This window comes from Camelus bactrianus, chromosome 12, assembly GCF_048773025.1.
Source record: "Camelus bactrianus isolate YW-2024 breed Bactrian camel chromosome 12, ASM4877302v1, whole genome shotgun sequence".
Lineage (NCBI taxonomy): Eukaryota > Metazoa > Chordata > Mammalia > Artiodactyla > Camelidae > Camelus > Camelus bactrianus.
This window is the reverse complement of record NC_133550.1, coordinates 10,537,500-10,558,942: the sequence shown is the minus strand read 5'-3', so window position 1 is coordinate 10,558,942 and position 21,443 is coordinate 10,537,500. Positions and strand designations below refer to the sequence as shown.

At 38.1% G+C, this 21,443-nt stretch overlaps 1 protein-coding gene across 2 annotated transcripts in view; it reads left to right on the top strand.

The window, feature by feature from the left end:
- The first annotated feature begins 1,533 nt into the window (after positions 1-1,533).
- TAFA2 (TAFA chemokine like family member 2) overlaps positions 1,534-21,443 on the top strand; it is a 389,458-nt gene continuing 369,548 nt past the window's right edge. The window contains exons 1-2 of one of the 2 annotated variants that reach the window (XM_074374647.1): positions 1,534-1,667; positions 2,529-3,619. The gene's annotated coding sequence lies outside the window, so the exon portion shown is untranslated. Of the gene's footprint in view, positions 1,668-2,146; positions 3,620-21,443 lie in introns of those variants that run through there. The other variant, XM_010948968.3, reaches the window with a different exon arrangement.

The window sequence follows — 21,443 nt, the reverse complement described above, 5'->3', positions numbered from 1 at the left end:
GGTTATACCATATACATTATGACATGTTGTGAGGATTTGAGACAAGAATTTGAGATAATAGAGAAAGCCTCTAGCAGAAAGCTTAAAATGCCCCAAGGTGACGTCTTAGTAAACCCTCAGAACATGGATAGCTACACATGCCCAGAGTTTCTATTGAAGTTCTGCATTCCAAGTAATTATTTTTTATTGCTTACACCTGAGGATGCAGGCAGTTTAAATAAACATGATAAGAAGTACCATCTCAGGATTTCTATCAAACTAGGGAGGTATTTGCCATTTTGTTTTAAAGGGAAAACAAAACATTTGATTTCAAAGTCTAGGAGGTGCTAGAAATAGGAATATCTTGCTCTAAAAATCATTATCTGGATATTTACAAAAAGTACAAAGTTATTACAGAATTTCAGTATGTATGTATCCAAATCATATGACTTTGGATAAGAAATTCTATGATCTTTTTGTAATTAATTTATACATTTGTTCTCTTTACTTTTTTTCACATTTTTGCAAAAACATAATGGGTTTAATTAGGAAAATAAGGATGAAAATGTCATACATTTTAACAGTAGGAATAAAGTTTTAACAATTTGATAAAATGATAGGTTTTCCTATAATCACAGAGAGTTACTGAATTAGAAGTTAGAAGTATTGTAAAGTATACTTTATGTTTCTTGTAAGAAAGGAAGGCCAGTGTTCTAAAGTGACTTTGTAAATGGTTTTTCCTCCCAGCACAGGGCCTGGGTTTCCAGTCACTCCTGCTTGGATTCCATCCTATTACTTAATATAGCAGACTGAGAATTGCTTTAAGATTTGCAATGAAATAGCACCAGGTGTTTTAAAATGTAAACTTTGCTCCCTGGGGAAATAAGTTACAAGATAAGAGGAATGAAATAAAAATCTTTGATCATAGGACATGAATCTTTTGAAAGAGACCATTTAAGGATACCTCAATTGATTGCCATGTGTTTGATTCAAATCTCCTGTATACAATTAGCTAAAATAGTAAAATCCACATGATTCAGTTTTGGCTACTCATTTTAAATGACTTCAATTAGTCTAAATTATTTTCTTATAAATTCTTTTCTTTCTTTATACCTATACTAAATTAGATTATCAAGTTAAAATAGAACTTCTCCAGATTCAGAGTGAATAAGGATAAGGAGTTTAATCAAAGTTTGGATACATTTTTAAAAATAATTTTTTAAACATGTAGAAATATTTTTTGTTTTTTTATTTTTATTATTAATTTATTTTAAATTTTATTTTAAAAAATTTTTATAAAGTTTTAAAGGTTACTTTTCATTTACAGTTATTACAAAATATTGTCTGTATTCCTCATGTTGGACAATACAGTAGTTTGTATCTCCCACTCCCCACCTCTGTATTGTTCCTCCCCTCCCATTGGTACCCACCAGTTTTTTCTCTATGTCTATGAGTCTGCTTCTTTTTTGTCATATTTACTAGTTTGTTGTATCATGCAGAAATATTTTGAATGAAAAATTTCAAATAGTAAGTTTAAAAAATCTAAATATTAAAGTTACAGATGGAACCTTGCTTCGAACTTGACTGAAGTAACAGAACATTATAACATCTGTGACACTGCTGTTAACTGAACCAATTGGGTCCAATCTCCCACACACAGCAAAGCCAAACTACTGGTTATGGTGAAGGTAAGTGCAGCGTTTATTGTATTTGCCAATCTTGATCAAAGTGAACTTAAGAAGACCCTTCATTTGAGCTCCTATGCATACTCCTTAAACCAACATCCAAATTGACCAAACCTGTAAGGACATGACCTTCCAGGTTCTTGTTATATAGTTTCTGTAAATATCCCGAGGTTCCTTCAGCAAGGACTCTACTTACGTAGGGCTGCAGTGCAAATCCTCTAAATCCATTAGAGATTGGAATTTGTAAAACTACAAAATTCTCTGAAACCAGATACTGTTTTCTTTTTCTTTGTGGAGAAATTGGAGTCCTAGTTAACAGATAGTAAAGCTGTCTACCCCGAGACTCCCTCTGGAGGGAGACATAGTCCAGCTTTTATACCAATTGCCGCCCTCTCATCTTTTACTGCCTCCTTTTCTGCAAGACCGCAGTTTGCTCTCAGCAGCAGCTGCGGCTGCTAACTGAAGTGGCTGTTGGGAGAGAGACCGAGGGAGGCAACGCCGCCTGGTCCTGCTTTCTCATTTTCCTGCTTAACTCAACCTGGAGTGTTGGCACCTGTTTTCTCCCTGCGTTCTCCTTGCGCCACACAGGGAAGCCAGTCACTCCGGACTCCCTAGACGTCCAGGCTGGGTGGATTAATAAGTGGTCTGGGTGGAACGGGTTGGGGTGGGGGGTGGGGTGGAGTCTGCCCTCTACGTTGACTTTCTGAAAGGTACCGCTAGGGTCTTTTAACAGTGCAACGCCTAGGGTGGGAGGCAGAGACGAGGCTTCGGTTACTACACCGCTTACTTGGTTTTCTTCTGGTGATCTGGATTTGTTTCCTCGACCTCGTCCCCCGCCCCTTCTCTCTCCCCTCCCTTTTTTAGCGAAGTGACACAGGCAACACCTGCTCGCTGGTGTTCGACGTTGGAACTCACACCTTCTCTCGGTGGAGACGGTGCCAGCGTACTGGGGACAGGAGGGCAGCAGCGATTTTCCTTCCTCCCAGCCCATGATGCCTAGAGGGGCAGTGGTTGGGCTGCGTTGGGGCTCTGGCCGCAGCACTTCAAGGCGGAATTAAGGGGCTGCAGCTGGTCAGGAGTTGCTGCTAAGTGGACTCCGCGCAGTCTCCGAGAGGGTATCAGCTGGGACCTGTCTGCTAAAAGCGGGAAAAAGAGCACCTGAATCGGGGAACTTCAGCGTCTTGGGGGCGGAAGTCCACCGAGCTCAGAGCGTCTCCTCCTTCTTACCCCAGCAACTCCTGCACGTTGGAGACCCGGGACCTGGGAGAGCCAGGGAACTGGAGAAATACGTGGCGGAGGCTGTTTTCCTGAAGGTGAACCCTTCAGTCCAATTGCCTTTCCCCAGGAGAGCAAAAGGGAGGGCAGGAGAGAGAGAATCGAGGATACGTGTGTGTGAGAGACAGAGACGACGTGTGGCGGGAGGAAAAGTCTTCACTCGGCGTTAAAAAGCAAACAAATCGGAGATGGAATAAGCGGTAATTGCTGCAAGACCGCCTTGATTCTCGCAGTCGGGGAAGCTGAGCGCACCGCGCGCATCGGCGAGGAGAGCTGGCGACCGCGGGAGCTGGCGAGGGCTGCGGGACTTTGGCTTTTCCTTACTAAACAAATCTTTTGATTACTTTGACTTGTGAATAACAACGGGAGAAAAGGGACGAGCCCTTCGCTAGCTACCTTCCATCCGCTTTAAGGGGATTCCAGTTTGGATGTCAAGAGACTCCTGAACCCTCTTTGCCATCGGAGGAGGAAGCACACGCGCGCGCACACACGCACGTTCAGGGCCACACTCACACGCCCTCCACGAGCACACACCACTAGACCTCGGTTCCCTATGCCCCAGAACGGTGACGGCGGATTGGCATCTTGGAAGCGATGCAAGAGCGATAAGGCTGGCGCGGGCCCGCGGAAGCTGCTGGAGCATCGCTAGGTGTTGCCGCCACCAGGAAGCCGGGCTGCAGGTAGGTCCCAGCCGCGCCTCCCGCCGCCCGCCAGCGCTGGGGACTCGGGCGGCCGGTGGAGGACCCGGGGCCCGGAAGCCCTCCCTTCCCGGGGGGTCAGGGGCTATATGGGGCTCGCCCAGGGAAGGCGAGAGGTGATAGCAGATGCTGGTTGGGCGGCTAGGGTAGGGGCGGGGGTGGAGGGACGCCGAGTGGGGATCAGAGCGAGCGAGGGAGGTTCCGAGAGCGGTGCCCCCCGCCCCATTTCTCCTAACACGTTGAGCGACCCGGCCGAGGATTGAAGTGGGTTTTACTTCGATCCCTCAACCGAACCAACCCCGTTTGGTAACCATTTTGGACTCCTAATAAGAAGTCGGGGGTCACGTTCAAAGAAGGATCAATGGGATATGTCAAAGCGCCTTTCTGAAACCCCCACTTTCTGTCCACTTATGATTAGTTAATTCCCGGGCCTGTCTGCAGAGGGTGGATGTTTCAGTGAGGCGATTGGTGTCTCCATCTCTTAACTGTTTTCATAAAGAATCATCTTGATAAGTTCCAGAGCCTCTTCTGTTTAAAGGTTTATTTAGATTTGGTAACGGACGCTTTTCTAGTGAATGAAATAAAGCTTCAGTAAAGGACACTATCGGAGAGCTTTTGGAAAAGGATCGTTAACTGAATAGCGTTAACTGAACCGCTTCGAGGAACTGATGGTTTTTCATTTCTTTCTGTATAGATGCCTCCGGAATCTTGTTAATAGTACAGGATTTTCCTGCCCCACTGCTTTCACGTCCCTTCCTCCTTCTCTTCCAAAAGGCCAGGTTCCACCAAGAGGTGTTTTTTTTTTTAGGTTACTTATCCTCACTTGTCAGTGGGGAATGTTTTTGCAGATACTGCCTTTGCAAAAGGAAAGTTTGAGATCCATCGCCCTATTTCTCCTAGAACTGCAGGCTGAGCTACCTAGTCTCCACTTGAAAAGGACGAACTATAGATGTTTGCAGAGCCCCGGGGTAGATGCCAGGCTTTCCTAGTCAGTACTCCACTTCCTGAGCAAGTGTTAAATAATTGCCTGAAGCGTGCAGAATCAAACGTGTAGTCACTATAGTGGCTAGCTAGCCTCTCTTCACCTTGTGCTGGGTGAGTTTGCTAGTGGCAGTAAGACAGAAAAGAAAATACCTTCTTTTTGTGAATGTTAAATCCCCTCTGGAATTTTGCAAGCATCCTACCTACTTGAAAAAAAAACCCAAACAAACCTATATACAACTTTTGCTCTGAAAAGTACCCCCAAAGCAGTCAGTGTATAAGGGTCTTTTCCTCATGACAGGATGAATTTCAATGACTACTGACTGCATAGTAACTATCTGGTTCCTGATTGTTTGAGACATCAACATTCAGATTGTTACCAATTAACACTTTGAAACTGCTCTATTAAACAATGTAAGTTAAGACAAATGAGTAATTTGAGATTTCTGTGTAAAGTGCTGAATGACAGTAACTAGTGAAGGAGACTGAAGATACTTCTAAAGCTCTTAAAACCCAAAGCATTGAGATTATTTGTATTTATTCCAGCCTTTCCATGTTTATGCATGTGCTCTCAAACTGGTGAATCTTAGAATTTCAAATTTGGCACCTAAGATCCTTAAAAATGATCAGACACATTTAATTTTCTCTCTTCTTCGTTCTGGATCTCATCCTGGGTCAGTTGTTTGCATGTTGGCCTTTTTAGAGTTCTAATTTTTAGATCCATCAGTAGCCTTTGAAAAGCCAGCAGTAACCACACTGAAGCTAATTTTATTTTCATTTTCTTAATTTTCAATGAAAATTGGGTTGTATTATTTATAGATGTAATACTATGAGAGCAGTGTCCCTGCCAACTGAATGCTTAGGGACAGTGACTTTTAAGAGGCAGAACACAGTTTTGGTGTGTTGCTTTATTCAAATTAGGCATTTTTTGAGACTAAAATCTTGATTCTGGTCTTTAGTACAGTTTCATAGTTTAGGATGCTTGAATTTAAATATTTATTTATAGTGCTATGATTGATGTCTCTTAAAGAAGGACCAAAAAACGTTGACATGAAAGCAAACATCTATAATGCTACAAGTTGTGCTAAAAAGGAACCTAAGTTTTCTGAGGATATGTGATTTTTGAATCTGAAAAATATTAGTTATTTTAACAAGGACAAATTGGAGAGTGAAGATTCATTGAGATCCTATGGATCTATGTCAGAAAGGGTGCATATTGCTTGGAGACTGCATTATAGTATTTACTAACTACCAAGTTATAAATGTGATGACACAGCTGTAGAAAGATCTGTTTTTAGACATGGCCACTTTTCCTTTTTAAAAATTTATGAAATGATGAAACTTAGGGGGTAGCAGGAGATTTTATAGAAATTATTTTGTATGTTATCAGAAAATTTTAGTGGTCCTGGATTCTGTATCTTCAATATAGTATTTTAATGATGATCCTTTTACAACGTGTTTTTGAATATTGAAATGTTGAAAGTGCATTTTGGGGTTGATTTCTCACTAACTGCAGGCTATGGATTACCCTGTACAGGTAGGGTAAGATGTGCCTCTCCGGCGTTTCCCAGGCATTTCTTGTCATGGGCCCTAATACAAGTTACTGTCAGAGTCTACCTAAGTTCAGCTGTGCATGCAAACTGCTAGGCATTTGCCTCTCTAATGCATGTCCCAAACTAGGAATGTTCCAAAGTGTCATCAGCTATTTCTAATATGTTTGAGAAGATGAAACAACCAGAGTGCGAACAGTTCGGTGCCCCTGCTTTTCCTTCTCCAGTATTTTATTAGGGATACCTCATTAAGTCTCATTATTCTGCAGCTGTTTTGTTCATTGAAGATTCAAGTAAAAATAAACTTTACTGTGCAATGCAGTTTTGTTTCCTAGCTGAAAAGCCATAAGTTGAAGTGAAATAAGCACCTAACATAGTTCATTTTGATTTATACCTGATATTTACAAATGCAATTCATCAACCTGTTATTAGTAGGGCTCCTTCAAAACAAAGAGAAGAAATGCACTCACACAGACTGGTGCTGGATGTGAGGGCCAAACCAGCTGAATCAACCTCCTATCTGGTCCACATACTTGCACAGTATTTCACATGATATATCTTGCTTATGAACCACTGATTTTTTTTTTTTAAATGACATGTAATATGGTGAATTTGCTATTGTGTTGGAAAATTCTTTGGTTCACTTTGCTTTGAAGTACTTGGAGCACATGAAACTACACCACTGGAAGAGGAGGAATAATCTCAATGTGTTACCATAAGTCTTTTTGGAGAACAGTTTTACTTTAGGTTTGGAGTGCAGTCTAAAAATGGGAGATGGAAAGGTGAGCCTAGAAAACAGAGGCCTAGAAGTTAGTTTTGGTTTTTAGTTATCATTGACCATTGATTTATTGGGCAATTTTTGAAAAGTCTGATTCTATTTATTTGACACAGTGATTCAGTGCCCTTGTCAATGAGAAGAAACTAAAAATGCATGTCTTCTGCTTATTTTTAACAAATTTAAAGAGAATGGTTAGACTTACTGGAATGTGAAGAAAAACAGTATTTAAATACATTTTTCTTCAATATGGATTTAATCTCTATATCTATACATATACATGCACATACATACATATGCTTTTAATGGGACCGATGTAAAAGACTGGTTTTGTGTTGAAGGGGGCGAGAATGACTTTAAAAAAAAGTCTGCATTTTTAGGTACCTAGTTTTTCACTGTTTTACATGATTTGACCTACAGTGCAACGGTTTAACAAGGTCATTTATAATTGAGTTTTACTCTTTGAGCTCTTGTTACAGGCAGAATTTTTTCTCTTCAGTTTTTCTTTTGGAGATATTTTTATTCATTAAGCTACAGCTGCAAAAAAGGAATCAATTTTGTCCTCTATGTTGGGGTGCTTTGGGATATGTTTATTGACACTATGACTGGAAATTTCAACACATTTTAAACAGTGAATATATCTGTATGCTGTCTTTATTAAATATGCGCCTCCATAGTCAGAACACAAACCATGCATTATAGTAGAGCACACCGTTCTGGTTTACAAATGGTGTCTACAAAATATCCAGAAACATACTGATACTATACTCTAGATTTGTTAGATTTCCCCAACTCACCCACTTCCAATGTGTATACCACATGTGTATGTTGAATTTCATCCTGTGCTGGAACTGTAGGCCAGCTAGTCACTGGAATTAGTGAAAATCTAGCCTGTTTAGGCAATTGATTATTAGTACCATTGAAAAATATAAGACTTCCAGGTTACTTGGAATTCAGATGAGACATGAATATATAAGCTATAAGGAGAGTATTCCGTTTTATTCACAATTATCTATATGCGGTATGAGATTAAGGAATCAGAGCTTATATGCTTATATTAGATAAGGTCCTTCTAATCACTTCCTTCAGTCTCCTAAATTACTCCAGAGTACCTGTAATTATTTTATGATTTCCCCTGAATGGCCAGTTAGCGAAGGTACATCTCCCTTTCCTCTAGCAATAGCACAAACATACTTATTCAATTAAATTTATATTTATAATGCTCCTTTTACACAGTAGATTTTGGAAACTCCTTACAGAGAGATTGGATAATGTGAAATTGTTGCCTCCTTAGCAATTATGGTGGTAGGCTGAATTTAGTACTTTGACAAAATGGGGACAATCAGCCAAACATGTCTGCTTTGCTCTTCTGTCTCCTGTGCCATGGAAAGGTAGTTCTTCACATAAAGCCTAAAGAGTGCAAAGCAGCTTTTTGATGAATGCAAGATTTGTTTTACTAATTTTTTTTTTTTTTTGCTCCTATGAACTAGTCACTATATAATTGCATGCATGTGAATGGGCAACTGTGTTGACCTTTAAAGGTCATGCAAAGATTCTAAACCTTACAATTTGCAGTGTTAATTGCCTGTGGCCTCCTGTCGCTGCATATGGAAGTTTCTGTTGGGTTTAATAACACAGAGCAACATTTTCTTTGGCTTTCTTTGGCAGATTATGCAGCTCTTTGTAAATAAATTCATGGAGGTATCCATAGTAGGCACTATCCATAGTAGGTATAGTAGAAGATTTTTGGAAATGGGTATTTGTGCTTGGAAATTAAAGTTTTCAATCCCGAATGGACAGGGCTAAAAGACAGATTACTTCTGGTGCAAAAACCTGATCATTGAAAATGATTATCTATACATAAAAACTGTGCCATGGTTTTATTTGATTTTTGTCTGAGTTTCTTAACATCCTTCTTGGAGATTCCAATGAGAATTGTACTTAAATATTGGAGGAAGTAAATATACTTGCTCTCTCCTGCTCTATTATGAAAAAGACCATCTATTTGAGAAAAGCAAATTGTGTTATTTGTCCTAGTCTGCATGTTCCTGGCCTCATTTTTTTTTTTTTTTTGTCTTTATGATTGGAATAAGCACAGGCAGGCAACTAAAAAAGGTTTATGTGGTCACAGGAATCTTAGTAATGAAACCTCAACCTAGTAACAGAACACTGAGACTTTGTTAGAATGTGTTCTTCAAGAGAGCAGAACTTCTACAACCCTAAAACTTGGGTTTGTTGAAACAATAGAGCTTTATGTACCAATGCAGCCAATGTGTGGCTGTTCAGGTCAGCCAAGAATTCAGAAATGGCCAATTCAGATCGTTTGAGGAAAGTAACATATACACTTACATTTTTTGTTTATGTTAGTTTATGACAGTTCCAAGTTTATTTAAGATGGAAAACCTGGTTATTGTTACCACTTCTTTCTTAATTTACTTTTATCTTGTTATAGGTGTATGGTGGATGGCATACTTAAATTTGTTGGTGCTGGAGAGTTCAATAAATTCCTCCTTGGAATGGCCATCAGATATATCAGTGGCAGTGACCCGGTCCTACTTTTGTTTGTATTGTCTTCAGAAAACTGAGTTGAATTGAGTGAAAGAGCTCTAACTTTAGTTCTCTTTTATGGTTTATAAGGAGAAAGAAAGTAGATGACCCACCTTTCAGCCAGGCAATCCGAAGGCCAAGGGAAGAGAGGAAGGGCGGTGAAACCTCATAGTCCAGAAAACAGAGGCCTCATTTTCAGCAGCTTTAAGTTCAAGAGAACATTCCTAACCTAATTTTTCTTTTCAGCTTTAGTTCTTGAAATGTTATGTCACAGTAGTTTCCTGCTAAGACATGTATTAAGCCTTATTGCAAACTCCTTAAGATTGATTGTTGGTGTGTTTATAAATATACCAGAATTGGGTCAAAATTTAGACTTTGCTATTTGAAGATATATGTGCTCATCACATCATTTGTTGAGCAGTTAAAATTCATTGGCTTGCATTTTGGTTAGCAGATAAATTTTGAAAATGACTATTATAAAGCCAATGTGGTGTAGTGGCAAGAGCTCTGGAGAGGCTTTTGTAGTTCTACCAGTAAATAACCACATAACCACAAGAAAACCACTTCATTTCTCTGTGCCTCAGTTTCTCAGCAGTATATTTTCTTTAGTCAAGTTTTCAAGATAGTTAAAAATGTAAGTCTGTGTCCAGACCTACTAAACATCATGGCATGGGAAGTATAATAACATTGTAGGACATACCTGTATTTAGAAAGCCAAGGGGCATCCAGCACAAAAAGTTCCTGGCACACCAGTAAATGTTCCATAAATGCTTTTTAGTAAGTGATTTATAAAAAAAACTTGTTCAGCTTTATACGAGTGAGATGATGACAATGTTAGTGATGATTATGGTGATGACTAAAGACTGTAGATATGGGGATGTAAAACTGAGTCAGACTAAATATAATTCAGTTTAGCCATTTTGCCTAGTGTGCATGATGCTGTTTTGTTGCAAAACAAGTCGTGATTGGCCATGAGCCTTAGGCTTATTGGGGTTACGTGTCTCTTTTCTACTGTTGGTTTTCCTAGTCACACAGATAAAATGGTTTGGTTGATTAACTCAAATAGAACTGGGTTAACAAATGAATAATCTCCATGTACCTGTTGATTAAAGACATTCATTCAAAATCTGCATTTGAACTTTTGAGGATTTATAATCCTTGGGAAAGTTCACGTACTCAGTATTTATTGAGCACTTTCTAGGTTCTTGGGATATTTCAGTAAACAAAAAAGACAAAGACTTTACCATTTTAGTATAATACTTGAAGTTTTGAAATGAATCTGGAGGAGTAGATCAACAATGTATTTGTGCTATATCTGCTCTTACTATTCTTGTTTACAAGTATGAAGTACAGTTTTGAAAAGAAATAATTAGAATTGTTAAAATGTCTGAGTTACAGAGTTGTGAAGAAAAATATCACAGTATACCTTTAAGGTGAGGTAGTTTGTAGTTGAGTGGATTGATTGCAGCTCATAAGATCTATGATCTACAAACAATAGCTCCTTTTCCTGAATTACATGTGAAAGAACAAATTCAGATAGGCTGAATGCCTTGAGGTCAGTGACATGATGCCTCTTATAGGTGTCTGAATTTGCAACCCCTTTAAGAGTCAGGTTGGGAGGGTGAATGAATGAAGCAGACCAAATAGCAGATGACAAGTGGCAGCTGACACTCAGCTTCAGTACTGGGGAGACCATAGGGAATGGTGGAGATTCTGACCAACATCTATGTGGGATAGCTGTGCCTTGGCTATACTTGTTGCCATGCTGGATTGTGGGTTTGATTTTGTCAGATTTTCTGATTTGTAGACGAGACCTTAGATGTGTAGATTTTTTTAATGTGAAAGTTTCAAATTTATAAATGATAGTAATGAATTCACATTTGAAATACTACGTGGGCCAACAGACATATCTGCAGGCCATATGCAGGTTAAAGGCCATGAGTGTGTCATTGTTGACAGAGGGATGTGTGAAGACTGCTAGCTAGGGAGATAAGTATATGCCTGCCCTTCTGCTGTCTCTGGCCACAATCTTCCCACCCTAATTGCATTTGGAGCCCGGGTGGTTGACAGTAAAGGGCTCAGCTGGAGGAGCTGAATGATAATGATGAGTTGTTTAGTCTCACTCCTGTACTTAGTTTTCTTTCTTCTTATTGATTCATTGTGCAATTGATGCTGAAGTCACCTTGAAGTTGGTGGTACCTTGGAGGGTTTGAGAGATGTGCTGGGAATGCAGAAGTTTAAGTTTATGCCAAATAGTTGGAATGGCTCTGTAGTTTCTGTAAAGCCTATTCCTTTAGATCACTGCTTCTTAAACTTCTGTTTGCACACAAATCATGTGGGGAGTTTGCTAAAATGCAGGTTCTGCAGTAGGGCTTGGGGAATCTGTACTAACATGCTCCCAGGTAAAGCTAAAGCTATTACCAGTTGAGTTTTAAGACTTTAGAGAACTTCTTAGCAACTAACAGAGAAAGGTTGGAAGCCTCCATCCAACTCCTACTTCTCCTTGTAGTAAGGAGGCTAAACCTGGCTACCAACTCTAAATACTTTTTCTCAAAGTCTCTTTAATCTGAGCACAGAATTCATAAAGTGTTATGTTTAGTTTTCTAGTCTTCGATTTAGAGAATGTAATTTTACTCCAAAGCATAAGTCAGGAGTTGTCTTTTCTACACATATTAATGCAAGATTGGTTGACTTCCTGCAGTTTAAAGAAATAAGTTTATTTCATAACTAAGGCATTATCCACGGATGAAGTTTAGCACACAAGATAAATTTTAGCTTCTGAAATCATTTTTGGAATTTCAATAGTAATTGCTTTTTTTTAGGGCTAAAATGTCAAAATTTGGCCACAATATCTGCATTTTTGTCCTAGTTAAGTATGATGAATATGTGGGAGGATGGACTTGAAAAAAAGATGGTTTTCCCTGTGTGTTTATTGGGCTTACAACTTTAAAGTGAATCAGTCTCTCTCTCACTCGCTCGCTCTCTGTTAATCCTAAATACCTTTCCAAAATTGATCTCTTTAGGATAGAAGACATAATAGCTTATTATTTTGGGAGTTTGACATCTTCATATTATTAGAATCTTTTTTCCTAAACCAGTTTTACTAATGCCGGAAGGTATGATAGCTCAGGTGTGTGCCTCTATTCTGCTGAGACATGAGCTGGATCTCATGTCATAAGCTCGGTTCACTGGGTGAAATATTTTGTTGCCAGTCTTATCAATGCCCTGGAAATTCTTATGTTTTATTATGTTGGTATATTAATTACAAACTGAGATTAGATTTAGATATGTCAGTTTGAGAGAGTGAAGCAATTTGTTTTCTTCCAAGTTGTATGATTAGTATCGTTTGCGATAGTAATGCTTTTAAATCTTACTCAATTTCTTTTCAGTGCGTTAGAAGTTTCTATTATATAAAATAGCTTTGTGTATAGCTGAGTAATGATAAGAATAGATTTAACTGAATCTAACCGTAAGCTTTGTGAGGCGGAGCTATGTGTATCATGTTTCTATTGATTCCTGGTGCTTAGTATAGTATATATATAGCACATAATAGGTACTTAATAAATTTAATGGGAAGATGATCAATAGTTTATATAGATAGAATGTCTTTTTACATGTTTCTTCAGTGTGTGAGTGAGTGCTCTATGAACTATCATTTATTCTAATTGTGTGTGTGTGTGCGTGTGTGTGTGTGTGTGTGTGTAAGAGAGAGAAAAGAGAGAGAGCGGGTTTGTTTTGATCTGCACTTTTAATCTCTAACCTGAAAGATATATTAGCCTTAAAAAATACATACATTGTAGGCAAAAACATCAAGGACAAAAACAAAATGAGCATGTTAACCAATATTCCCATTCTTTCAACAATTTATTGTAACCTGGAGGTTTAGAAACTGCATATGCTTGTGATTCTACTGTTGTATAAATTAAATAATATTTGTCAATGTCAAATTTAAGTGTTGTTAATCACATATGGAATATATTTTGATTGCTCTTGTCAGCGACTTGACGTGTCATTCATTAGGGAATTTAAAGCCATTTATTCTTATCTACATAATTACCATTTTCATAATTTATCACAAACCAGATTTGCTTATTTCACCTTCAGGAACACTACTGACTGTGATATCATTGTTCTTGGCTTCAGTGATATTGGAAATTATTGGTGTTCTAATTTTAAATGCTATTTAGTGCAGATAGTATGCATTCAAGTATTGATTTTATTTTAGTCCTCTGGGTTAAGCAGAGCTCTTAAATGCTTGCACCATAGAAGATTTCACAAAATTAAAATTCTTGACTATATTTTAATATTAAGGAAACTCATGTGTATTATAAAATCAAAGTCAACTCATTATATCATTAAGAATGTAAAATTGAATTCTGTTGTCTTTATTTTAAAAGATTGAACTGTATATATTGGCATCCCTATTTGCTTAAAAAGTTCAAAACCCTCAAATATAATGCCTTCACTCTTTGAAGTATAAAACCTATTTTGGAACTCTTTAATGAGTCAAAAGACAGGCTTTAAATTGAGTGGATCTGATTTTCTTCTCCATATTGTCCAAAAACACTCATACTTATATAATTAAGATCTAAGGCTATTAAGCTAGGGCTACATGGAACTTATTGAAAAAGATAGATCTATGCCTCTTCCCCAACTGAATCTCAAATATAAGGTTCATGAAGAATTTAGGTACTGTATAGTACTGAAAGATTTCCAAAATCAAGAAGTAGAATTAAAATCAAGCTTATTGTATATTGGTGAATTGTACCTTGGAGCAAAATTTGTTATACTTTTAGGAAGACTGGTTCTTCCTTGCCTAGTATCCTTTCCTAGCAGCTGATTACATCCAGTCTATAAAAGGGACTTCAGGGCTTGTGGTAATATTTCGCTTTGTGTTTTGTGAAACCTGCTTCACGTTCACTGGGTAGATGATGGTATGGCAGCCGGGAGTGAGATGAATGCAAAAAGCAAGCTAAATAACTGGCACTCAGGAATTTAAAAGGCGGCAGGGTTAGCATTTTGTAGGATATGATGGAGAAGAAGTATTAGATGGGGAGCCAGATGGAGTGAAAGGGAAGAAAAGAGGCGAGAAGGCAGGTTTGTTCTAGATAAATTTTTATACAAAGGAAATAGGAAATGACTGACCTTTGAGAGAGGGAAAAAGTTAGACAAGGAATAAATCCATGTTAATTCTTGGAGAACAAAGAGGTAAAATAGCAATGAACTGAAGTGACTATAGGGACAAGAAAGATGTATGATGCCAAACCAATTTTCCCCCTTGATTTTGTAAAAAATCTATCCAGGAATAAGAAATTTCTGTCAAAGCTTCTTCTTCTTTCTTCTTTTTTTAACCAAACTAAAAGTCAGAAAGAATGAGTCCTGCCTCTGATCTTGGCTCCAGATAGTTGTTGACCCTTAAAAAAATTACTGAACATCTTTGTCATCAGTTTTCTCAGTGGTAAATGAGAGAACTGGATTTGACGTTTACTTAAATCCCTCCACATTCTTTAAGTCAATGATACCATAGGTCATCTTATGCTTCCATTCTGTTTCCTGAACATATCTTAGACACTGCCCTGTCTGCTTCTTTCCTAGACTGTGAAATCAAGAAATGTGTTTTATTCTTTACCTTGTACCACCTGAGTTTAACCTAGACCATATTCAGGCATTTAATAAGTGTTTTATTAGTTGATCTTTAATTTTATTCTGAAATTCCAGATTATTTTCCTCTTTCATTTTCATCATAAACAAGAGTTTATTCCAGAGGCACAAATAATAACCACATTTGCATCCTGCTTTATTGTTATATAAAACACTTTCATGCATGAGATTTTATTTGATGTTTAAAATGCCTATGAGTTAGGGATAAGTGCTATCCTCAGTTTCAGGTGAGGAAACTGATAGAGACTGATTTAAAAAAAAAAAATCGTACAACTAGTGAGTGCTAAGAGGCTGGTTTGAATTCAAAGCCTATCTGTTGGGAGAAAATTCTCCATAGGTCTCTCAAGACACTAAGTACCCTTTTGTTCCATAATGTCTTTTGAAAGATGTTTAAAAAGTGGACAGTCATGGAAGATAATGTCTCCCTGTGAATCACAGGGCAGATTTGCTTACTGTTTAGCATACTAAAAATAATGTTGCTTCCAAGGCAAAGGACTTATTTGCTTGTAGCCCATTATAAAAGATTTGGGTTCCCTAAGCTTAAGGTTCCACAAACCAATGCATGTGCAACAGCCATATGGTCTGCTTCGCATCACACCTGTGGGGCTTAGGGACAAAGGGAACTGACTCAAAAGTGATGTTCATGTTTCTTGCTATGTAATAAGTCCTCTGTCTCTGACCCCAAGAATTTTGTCTTTTGCCAGCATCCATAAGATAGACCAGGTTTGCAAGTAAGGTTAAAAAACAAAACAAAACAAAACCCCAAAACCAAAAACTCAAACCCTTTGCAGTTCTTGACAGTGTATTGTTATGTTACATAAGAAAATTTCTTTTCCTTTATGTGGTGTATGTCCACTTTTATAGCCACTATAAGAAGAATTGCAAAAAAAAAAAAAAAGTGTATGACCTAATATACACAGCCAGGCTTTTAGTTCTGGGGTCCCTTTTGAGGCCCATCCTCTGCTGCCATTTAGAAAGATCCTTTGGTGGCAGTATAGAGGGTAGGTTCCATGGGGTCCGGAATAGGAAGCCAGGGAGAGCAGCTGGAGAGCTGGTGAGAATTGGCAAGAGTTTGAAGAAGTGAGTTGGAAGAAGGAAGGAAGAAAAGGCACAATTTAGAGGTAGGAGATGGAACCCGCCAGTCATGGAGTCTGAATGTGCAGAAGAGGGAGAGAGAGTGGAGAACAGGTCCTGGCTTGGGTGACTGGTGCTGTTGATACAGTGAGATCCCTAAAGCTGCTCTAGTCTTTCTAGATGAAGGTAGTTGGTCTAATTTTAAGCATTTTGAGTATGAGGTGCCCTGGGGATACCCAAGGGTAAGTCTAAACAAGTAGTAAATTTGGGTCTGGAGTTCAGACCAGAATTATGATTTGGAGACAGAGATGGGGGAATCATGGATGTACATGTTGCTGTTGAAGCCTTCTAACTGGGTGAGATCTCCAGGAAGAGTGTTTAACCAACTCCAAGAGGGAGCCCTGAGGAACAATAACGTATATAAAGAATCTCAGCTCATTTTAGTGCCAGAAGGAAGCCTCCTCTTTCTCTTTGTTCTCCTCTCTTTTTTTTTTTTCCGCACAGCTTGCTGTGACTTGGCCTCATAAACTATAGGGTTTGCTGTTCGCGTGCTGACCTGCTGCCTAGAGAAGCTGATGGTAGCAGGAAGAGAGGACAATGGAGGGAAGGGGGGAGCAGGTTGCGTGGGGCTCCTTATTTCCATCCCCCCGCTGCTACCCCTGGATGTCACTGTGTATTAAGGCCGTGCCGCTGCAGAGCGGTCATGCACAAGCACGCGGTAAGGGGAGGAAGACTTTTCCTTTGTGGTCTTTACTCTCTATGGAGATCTATAGCTGTTTAAAAAATTTAAAATCCTAGCATTCACAATGTACCAGGCACTGTGCCAAACACTTTACATGAATTATCTCATCAATCCACACAATAATTCCAAAAGAAGGTACCACTCTTACCTGTTTTACAAGTAAGTGGCTTGACCATGGCCGTACAGCTTGTAAGAAGCAGAGACAAGTTTTAAATTGTACACCCTGCCTTCAGAGCTGAGTTTTTAACCATATAGTACTGCATCTCAGTCATACATGTTGGAAAAGTGGACTCATTCTGCTTAAAAGAGAACTGTCCTGGTTCAGATTATTTCTGTAGACTCTATGTAGGTGCTATCTCTCCAAGTTTAGAATTGTATCATTAAAATTACGCTATAACATCCACGGGATTCTTTGAACCTCTTTCAGATTTCCCATAGGTTGCTTTGTATGACCCTCTAATTTCGTTTGATAAGAAACTTTAGTAAGTAATAAGAGTTAACATTCAAGAAAATTTGAAAAATGTATTCATATACTCAAATATTTGTTCCTCTGAACTGAAAAAAAATCTCCAACTCTAAAAACAAATGTGAGGTAAAATGTGTCTTTTTCTGGAATTTAAATTCAGGCTGAAACCTTCGATGACATTTATCTTAGAAAACCTCTCTTGGGCTCTCTGCTGTGTAAGAAATGGGCTTCTTAAGGGTAGGATGGGAATAGCCAATGTAGCAGTCCTGGCTGCGGAAGTCAGTTGCCTCTGTAGAACATCAATATAAGACTAATTAGATGCTAAATGCTTGGTGAGTATTGAACAATGCAATCTTCTAATTTTCTGATTAATGACAAAGCCTCATGAAAGCATTCATTATATTGGAAGAATTCAGACAGTCCCTTTTTGAATAAAACAAAATATCTGTAAATGGACTTTTCCCCTAATAATATGATGATGCAGGCAGCAGGGATTCTATGGTAACATGAATAGTAGTTTCCTATTCTTGAAGGTTATGCATGTTTTGAATATGATGATACAATCAAAGGAGGAGTACTGTGTTATGGCTCCATTATATTTTCTTTTGAATCTGTCTTTAAAACTTAATGTTGAAAAAGGATGGGAACGTATTAAATCTTTTTTTTTAAAACCAGATGTATCACGCAATGCCAGCACACACACATATATAATACATGGTATGTTATATTCAGAGTATATAATATATATTATATGCTCTTTTTGTACTTCACTTTCTTAGTCTGAATTCTAAGTGCTTCTAGAATGGATTAGTAATTGGTGATAATTTGTCTTAATTATCAATAATTTAAGTATCGCTCTACATTATACTCTAAAACTATACATAGCCCTAGCTGGAAAGTTTTGTTTCTGAGAGAAAGGGCTCTTGTGAAAGATAAGATTTAAAATCATAACAAACAACAATGTACTTCCATTTGAAGAGCCACTTTGTTGAAGATGACAGGGCAGTTTTATTCCAGATGACGGGGGATATGGCAAAGTGCAGATATGGTATAAAAGGAACTTATTGTAGATACACAATAACTTGAGAAAAGAAGAAAAATGTGGAGTTTGAAGAAATGATATAATCAGAGAAATGAGTAGGCCTTTCAGACATTTTTCTTTACTTACTTTATTATAACATTTACCCCTGGTTCCCCTTCTCTCCCTGCCATAATCCTTTAGTTTTGAATCAGGAAAAAAACCTTGGAGTATACAGAACCCAAAAGCCTCACTGTATGCATGAGGTCTCAAGGCCCAGAAAAGTAGCCAGGTTTGCTGAAGGGCACAGAAGTAGTGGCAGACCCAGGTCTGAACCTGGTTTTTCCGATTTCCCAAAAGGATGTTTCCACTACAAATAATGTTTGTCAGCATTTCATAGACTCAAAGTTCTGGAAGGAGGTTTCAGAGGGCACCTAATGTATCTTTCTTATACTTGGGAATTTGATTTAGAAAGTTATGTGAACATCGATCCAGTTAAAAAAATATACAGAGAAAAGAATGCGAAAATTTCAGTAATTCATCCTTGAGTTTAATACCTCATTTGTCAATATATTTATTCATTTAATCATCGTTTATGAAGCACCTACTATGTATCAGGCACTATGCAATGTGCTGCAAATACTTAATAAAGCAGAGAGTGTCATTACTTCTTGGAGTTTATAACCTAGTTGGGGAGACAGCCAATAAACATGTATGAATGTACATACATATACACATGAATATATTTGTAAATTAGGGTAAATGCTGTATCTTCAAATACTTAGAAAATAGTGTTGTATCAGTGGACAGACATACAAGGAGAAAGATTTTGATTCAAAAGGTGAAAAAATTTGTAACATTTTGAGCTGTCCAAAGATTAAGAGCTTTAGAAAGTAGAACATTTCTAACATTGGGATGTTCAGGAAAGTGTAACTGGACAGCTTCCAGGGGAGCATTATTTTGGAGGCATTCAAGCATTAGATGGACCTTTTATTAAGTTATTTTTTGAAAACTTTGTTATGGGTGAAATTAATTTCTTTTCCCAGTGGATTTTATTTAGGCTTCATTTTATTTAATTTCCTGACGTTTGATTTAGATGACCATTACCTTCTTTTCCAGATTAACTTCCCTCTCCCCCGTAGGTGTATTAAATAATATTCATGGTTCTCTTCCTACTTCTGTGTTCATTCTTTAGAACCTCTTCTACTGGCTCCTCTTCCTCAGCATTTCCTTGAAATAATGATACCGCCTAGTACTCTGTCCTTGGCATATCTACATTTTCATATTTCCTTGTTGATCTTATTTACTCCCAGCGCTTAACTAGTGCCAGGGTGTTGATGATTCCCAAAACTGAGGTTCCTAGCAAGATTATTTCAGTCTGAATATCCACCGGTATACTAGGCCTCTCCACCTGCATCTCTCAGATTGAACTCATTCTCTGCTCTCTAAAAACTCTTCTCTGTTTTCCTTTGTCATCAAATAATATTTGAATCTGTCTGAAGACAAAAAGTTGTCTCAGAAAGTGGTGAATTTCCAACACTGGAAGTTGTGGGTACTTACCATCCACCAGGTTTACCTAAATGGAAACTCGGACACAAGCTTAAAAGACAATGGTCTGGAACACAGTCCATGGCATGTGGTAGATACTTAATAATTGTCAAACAAATGGATGGACGAAGTTCATGCTTGATACTGAGGCCACTTTTTTTTTTTCCTGCTCCTAAGGGAGATGAACCCATTGATAAGAAAGGTTGTGGAATGACGTTTTCACATACTGTCAGTTCAGAATGTCTTAAAGGGAAGTTGTTAAGGAGACCCTTCAAGGACTCTTTCAGTTAGGAAACCTCCTTTTTTCCACGTACGTAGTGAGGACGTGAGACTAACATTTATTGGGTACTTTACATTGGGCCATGGCCTTTTAGGAAACTTTACTTGTGTGAATATATACATAGGAATCCTTATGTATTAGTTCACTTATTCCTCATAATGACCTAAGGACCCAAGGTCCTATGAGATATCCTGATTTTATGGCTACATAATTGGCTGTCAAACAGGTAAAGAGTAGCCCTGCTGAAGGCCACTAAGCTTATTAGGTGACTGAAGTTGAATATGAAGCCAGATTATATGAATTTAAAGGTAAAGGCTTGCTCTAGCCTTTGTTTATTTTCTGTTGATTATCTTCAATTTACCAAGGTCACTGGCACTTAATTCCATCTTTATATGTGAAAACACTTGCTTGTTCATGTAGCTTTTTTTTCTTTTAATTAAATTCTTTTATTTTGGACAGGGGAGGTAATTAGATTTATTTATTTATTTAACAGAGGTACTGTGTTCACCTAGCTTTGAGTGTGCAATTAGTATGTATTAAGTGCCTACTTTGTGTTTTGACTAAGTATCACATGCAGTAAAAAGAGGGAGAAGTCAACCCTTGCCTTGAAAGAGCTTCTGTGCAAGTTGTTTACGGTGTTACAAAGCATGCTGTCTGGTCCATCGTGAAGCTTGTGGAAAAACACTTAAACCACTCCGGATCCAAGATTAGTGCCTGTGATGCATCATTTTTCTGGCTGAACTATTGTAGTTACACGATCTTGGATATACTTCTTGGTGTGTTGATGAATATATATCATTTAAGCCCTTTCAAGAGTCTTTTGTCTAGATACAGCTATTGAGTCTTTTAATCCGTCACACAACTATGATTTACATCCATTAATGCATCCACCTTGCTGTGATGAAATTATTTATGTGTTTGCCTTAGTCACTCGATTGTGTGATTCTTGAGGGCAGGGACTGTTCTTTGCCTATTTTCTGGCATGTTGCTATCCCTTAATAAATGTTTACAGAGGATGAAGGAAGGAAAGAAGGGAAGGAGGGAGGAAGGAAAGCATTCTTGTCTTCTATCTCCTGAACTTACAATTTTGTCAACTAAGGATATTAAATCTGTCTGAAATGTCTTCTTTCTTAAAAAATGGTTTTACTACATCATCTATATTTT